The following is a 5,794-nucleotide window of genomic DNA, read 5'->3' on the forward strand; positions in this document are numbered from 1 at the left end:
GAACTAAAAAAAATCCAGAAAAGGTTTAACCTCCCCGTCGGGGCCGGTCTCCCGCGTGACAGGCGGGGATACTGACCACTATACTAACGAGGAGACGTGAGGGCATGAAATGAACAGCTGCTGATGTCTGCACAGCATCCAGCGACCACCTAGATGGCCTAGGGGGTCTCATTTTCCCCCGTCAAACGGCTTGCCCGATCTAAGGCTAATTTCTTTCTTTTTATCGGCACCAGGCTTAAAACTCAGTTTAAGGCGATAGTTCCGGGCTATGTTTGACTCCAGAGTTGAATCTGTCATCCCGCATTTCCTCAGCAAATCAAGCTACCCATCTCAAGTCTCATGAGCTGAGGACGGCAAAGTCCCTGTGGGCTTAGGACAGTCAAAGAAACCCCTGGGCTGCATGCTAAGCCCCTTTTCGGCTTCACTTTCCGAATCCTGCCCTAGCTTGCGATTAGTTTTTTTCTCACTTCTTGCCCCCAACTCCCACCTTGCCTCATGGTCTCCCCTCCTCTGCGCACCTGACAGTTTGCCTGCCCTTCCACTGCCTGTCTCCAGACTTTCCAAGGAGAAAAGGCAAAGCACTAAAGCGGGCCGGGCAACGGGTCAAGTTCCGCTTTCGGCGACTAGCAGGGAGGTAGCGTGGCCGAGCGGTCTAAGGTGCTGGATTAAGGCTCCAGTCTCTTCGGAGGCGTGGGTTCAAATCCCACCGCTGCCACTTTTCCTGGCCTTGCATTTTAAAGAAGAACGTAACGTTGACCTCTTCCTTCATTAGTGCCAGCTCTGTCGCAATGAGCAAGCGGATGGTATGCCACACCCTGCAGGAAAAAGGTTTCGCTTCTGACGTCTTGCTTTTCTGGACATCCAGTCTCAAGTTTCCCATCTGGAACGGCGCTCCCTGCTGCTTTGTGAAGGCTTGCTGCAAGAGCCTTCGAAACCCAGGAGCTCTTGCGTTGAGCTGTGACGCGTCCTGGGAAGACCTCCCGTTGCAGCGGAATGAGCCCCACTTCCAGGGCGTGCTGGTAGCAAATTTCCCACAGCCCACAGGGAGCAAACGATCCCAGGTGTGATGTATCACCAGGAGAGGCTGAGATGAGAGTAAGGGTTCACGCGTGTGCCCGGACCGAGGTTAATGATGGGATTAGAGCTAGGGTTAGATGCAGGGAAAGAGTGAGAGTTATAATTAGGGATAAAGCTAACAGGTGATCATTACTCGTCATGTAACATGATACAAAGGGTCAGAAGAGGAACTGATTCAGGGTTACAATTTGGACTTCGCAGACAACAGGAGCACTAAATGGTGCTGAGGGGGACTCAATAAAGTGGACCGGCCGCCTAATGTAAGCAATTGTGCACAAATATTGTACGATGACTAGCGTTGCCGGTGCTTTTTTCTTAAAGAGTCAGTTCTTGGCACCCATTCCCTACTTGACTCAGCCTAATCTTCAAGAATATTTGTCAAGAACTAAAAAAAATCCAGAAAAGGTTTAACCTCCCCGGTCTCCCGCGTGACAGGCGGGGATACTGACCACTATACTAACGAGGAGACGTGAGGGCATGAAATGAACAGCTGCTGATGTCTGCACAGCATCCAGCGACCACCTAGATGGCCTAGGGGGTCTCATTTTCCCCCGTCAAACGGCTTGCCCGATCTAAGGCTAATTTCTTTCTTTTTATCGGCACCAGGCTTAAAACTCAGTTTAAGGCGATAGTTCCGGGCTATGTTTGACTCCAGAGTTGAATCTGTCATCCCGCATTTCCTCAGCAAATCAAGCTACCCATCTCAAGTCTCATGAGCTGAGGACGGCAAAGTCCCTGTGGGCTTAGGACAGTCAAAGAAACCCCTGGGCTGCATGCTAAGCCCCTTTTCGGCTTCACTTTCCGAATCCTGCCCTAGCTTGCGATTAGTTTTTTTCTCACTTCTTGCCCCCAACTCCCACCTTGCCTCATGGTCTCCCCTCCTCTGCGCACCTGACAGTTTGCCTGCCCTTCCACTGCCTGTCTCCAGACTTTCCAAGGAGAAAAGGCAAAGCACTAAAGCGGGCCGGGCAACGGGTCAAGTTCCGCTTTCGGCGACTAGCAGGGAGGTAGCGTGGCCGAGCGGTCTAAGGTGCTGGATTAAGGCTCCAGTCTCTTCGGAGGCGTGGGTTCAAATCCCACCGCTGCCACTTTTCCTGGCCTTGCATTTTAAAGAAGAACGTAACGTTGACCTCTTCCTTCATTAGTGCCAGCTCTGTCGCAATGAGCAAGCGGATGGTATGCCACACCCTGCAGGAAAAAGGTTTCGCTTCTGACGTCTTGCTTTTCTGGACATCCAGTCTCAAGTTTCCCATCTGGAACGGCGCTCCCTGCTGCTTTGTGAAGGCTTGCTGCAAGAGCCTTCGAAACCCAGGAGCTCTTGCGTTGAGCTGTGACGCGTCCTGGGAAGACCTCCCGTTGCAGCGGAATGAGCCCCACTTCCAGGGCGTGCTGGTAGCAAATTTCCCACAGCCCACAGGGAGCAAACGATCCCAGGTGTGTTGTATCACCAGGAGAGGCTGAGATGAGAGTAAGGGTTCACGCGTGTGCCCGGACCGAGGTTAATGATGGGATTAGAGCTAGGGTTAGATGCAGGGAAAGAGTGAGAGTTATAATTAGGGATAAAGCTAACAGGTGATCATTACTCGTCATGTAACATGATACAAAGGGTCAGAAGAGGAACTGATTCAGGGTTACAATTTGGACTTCGCAGACAACAGGAGCACTAAATGGTGCTGAGGGGGACTCAATAAAGTGGACCGGCCGCCTAATGTAAGCAATTGTGCACAAATATTGTACGATGACTAGCGTTGCCGGTGCTTTTTTCTTAAAGAGTCAGTTCTTGGCACCCATTCCCTACTTGACTCAGCCTAATCTTCAAGAATATTTGTCAAGAACTAAAAAAAATCCAGAAAAGGTTTAACCTCCCCGTCGGGGAATTGAACCCCGGTCTCCCGCGTGACAGGCGGGGATACTGACCACTATACTAACGAGGAGACGTGAGGGCATGAAATGAACAGCTGCTGATGTCTGCACAGCATCCAGCGACCACCTAGATGGCCTAGGGGGTCTCATTTTCCCCCGTCAAACGGCTTGCCCGATCTAAGGCTAATTTCTTTCTTTTTATCGGCACCAGGCTTAAAACTCAGTTTAAGGCGATAGTTCCGGGCTATGTTTGACTCCAGAGTTGAATCTGTCATCCCGCATTTCCTCAGCAAATCAAGCTACCCATCTCAAGTCTCATGAGCTGAGGACGGCAAAGTCCCTGTGGGCTTAGGACAGTCAAAGAAACCCCTGGGCTGCATGCTAAGCCCCTTTTCGGCTTCACTTTCCGAATCCTGCCCTAGCTTGCGATTAGTTTTTTTCTCACTTCTTGCCCCCATCTCCCACCTTGCCTCATGGTCTCCCCTCCTCTGCGCACCTGACAGTTTGCCTGCCCTTCCACTGCCTGTCTCCAGACTTTCCAAGGAGAAAAGGCAAAGCACTAAAGCGGGCCGGGCAACGGGTCAAGTTCCGCTTTCGGCGACTAGCAGGGAGGTAGCGTGGCCGAGCGGTCTAAGGTGCTGGATTAAGGCTCCAGTCTCTTCGGAGGCGTGGGTTCAAATCCCACCGCTGCCACTTTTCCTGGCCTTGCATTTTAAAGAAGAACGTAACGTTGACCTCTTCCTTCATTAGTGCCACCTCTGTCGCAATGAGCAAGCGGATGGTATGCCACACCCTGCAGGAAAAAGGTTTCGCTTCTGACGTCTTGCTTTTCTGGACATCCAGTCTCAAGTTTCCCATCTGGAACGGCGCTCCCTGCTGCTTTGTGAAGGCTTGCTGCAAGAGCCTTCGAAACCCAGGAGCTCTTGCGTTGAGCTGTGACGCGTCCTGGGAAGACCTCCCGTTGCAGCGGAATGAGCCCCACTTCCAGGGCGTGCTGGTAGCAAATTTCCCACAGCCCACAGGGAGCAAACGATCCCAGGTGTGATGTATCACCAGGAGAGGCTGAGATGAGAGTAAGGGTTCACGCGTGTGCCCGGACCGAGGTTAATGATGGGATTAGAGCTAGGGTTAGATGCAGGGAAAGAGTGAGAGTTATAATTAGGGATAAAGCTAATAGGTGATCATTACTCGTCATGTAACATGATACAAAGGGTCAGAAGAGGAACTGATTCAGGGTTACAATTTGGACTTCGCAGACAACAGGAGCACTAAATGGTGCTGAGGGGGACTCAATAAAGTGGACCGGCCGCCTAATGTAAGCAATTGTGCACAAATATTGTACGATGACTAGCGTTGCCGGTGCTTTTTTCTTAAAGAGTCAGTTCTTGGCACCCATTCCCTACTTGACTCAGCCTAATCTTCAAGAATATTTGTCAAGAACTAAAAAAAATCCAGAAAAGGTTTAACCTCCCGGTCTCCCGCGTGACAGGCGGGGATACTGACCACTATACTAACGAGGAGACGTGAGGGCATGAAATGAACAGCTGCTGATGTCTGCACAGCATCCAGCGACCACCTAGATGGCCTAGGGGGTCTCATTTTCCCCCGTCAAACGGCTTGCCCGATCTAAGGCTAATTTCTTTCTTTTTATCGGCACCAGGCTTAAAACTCAGTTTAAGGCGATAGTTCCGGGCTATGTTTGACTCCAGAGTTGAATCTGTCATCCCGCATTTCCTCAGCAAATCAAGCTACCCATCTCAAGTCTCATGAGCTGAGGACGGCAAAGTCCCTGTGGGCTTAGGACAGTCAAAGAAACCCCTGGGCTGCATGCTAAGCCCCTTTTCGGCTTCACTTTCCGAATCCTGCCCTAGCTTGCGATTAGTTTTTTCCTCACTTCTTGCCCCCATCTCCCACCTTGCCTCATGGTCTCCCCTCCTCTGCGCACCTGACAGTTTGCCTGCCCTTCCACTGCCTGTCTCCAGACTTTCCAAGGAGAAAAGGCAAAGCACTAAAGCGGGCCGGGCAACGGGTCAAGTTCCGCTTTCGGCGACTAGCAGGGAGGTAGCGTGGCCGAGCGGTCTAAGGCGCTGGATTAAGGCTCCAGTCTCTTCGGAGGCGTGGGTTCAAATCCCACCGCTGCCACTTTTCCTGGCCTTGCATTTTAAAGAAGAACGTAACGTTGACCTCTTCCTTCATTAGTGCCACCTCTGTCGCAATGAGCAAGCGGATGGTATGCCACACCCTGCAGGAAAAAGGTTTCGCTTCTGACGTCTTGCTTTTCTGGACATCCAGTCTCAAGTTTCCCATCTGGAACGGCGCTCCCTGCTGCTTTGTGAAGACTTGCTGCAAGAGCCTTCGAAACCCAGGAGCTCTTGCGTTGAGCTGTGACGCGTCCTGGGAAGACCTCCCGTTGCAGCGGAATGAGCCCCACTTCCAGGGCGTGCTGGTAGCAAATTTCCCACAGCCCACAGGGAGCAAACGATCCCAGGTGTGATGTATCACCAGGAGAGGCTGAGATGAGAGTAAGGGTTCACGCGTGTGCCCGGACCGAGGTTAATGATGGGATTAGAGCTAGGGTTAGATGCAGGGAAAGAGTGAGAGTTATAATTAGGGATAAAGCTAACAGGTGATCATTACTCGTCATGTAACATGATACAAAGGGTCAGAAGAGGAACTGATTCAGGGTTACAATTTGGACTTCGCAGACAACAGGAGCACTAAATGGTGCTGAGGGGGACTCAATAAAGTGGACCGGCCGCCTAATGTAAGCAATTGTGCACAAATATTGTACGATGACTAGCGTTGCCGGTGCTTTTTTCTTAAAGAGTCAGTTCTTGGCACCCATTCCCTACTT

At 51.3% G+C, this 5,794-nt stretch overlaps 1 non-coding gene across 1 annotated transcript; it reads right to left on the reverse strand.

The window, feature by feature from the left end:
- Positions 1 to 2,939: 2,939 nt before the first annotated feature.
- TRNAD-GUC (transfer RNA aspartic acid (anticodon GUC)) lies at positions 2,940 to 3,011 on the reverse strand. Its single transcript has one exon. It is a non-coding gene; the product is annotated as a tRNA-Asp (tRNA).
- Positions 3,012 to 5,794: the final 2,783 nt, after the last annotated feature.

The sequence above is a fragment of the Ambystoma mexicanum genome, unplaced genomic scaffold, assembly GCF_040938575.1.
Source record: "Ambystoma mexicanum isolate Mex_15411 unplaced genomic scaffold, UKY_AmexF1_1 Mex_scaf20, whole genome shotgun sequence".
In the NCBI taxonomy this organism is placed as follows: Eukaryota; Metazoa; Chordata; class Amphibia; order Caudata; family Ambystomatidae; genus Ambystoma; species Ambystoma mexicanum.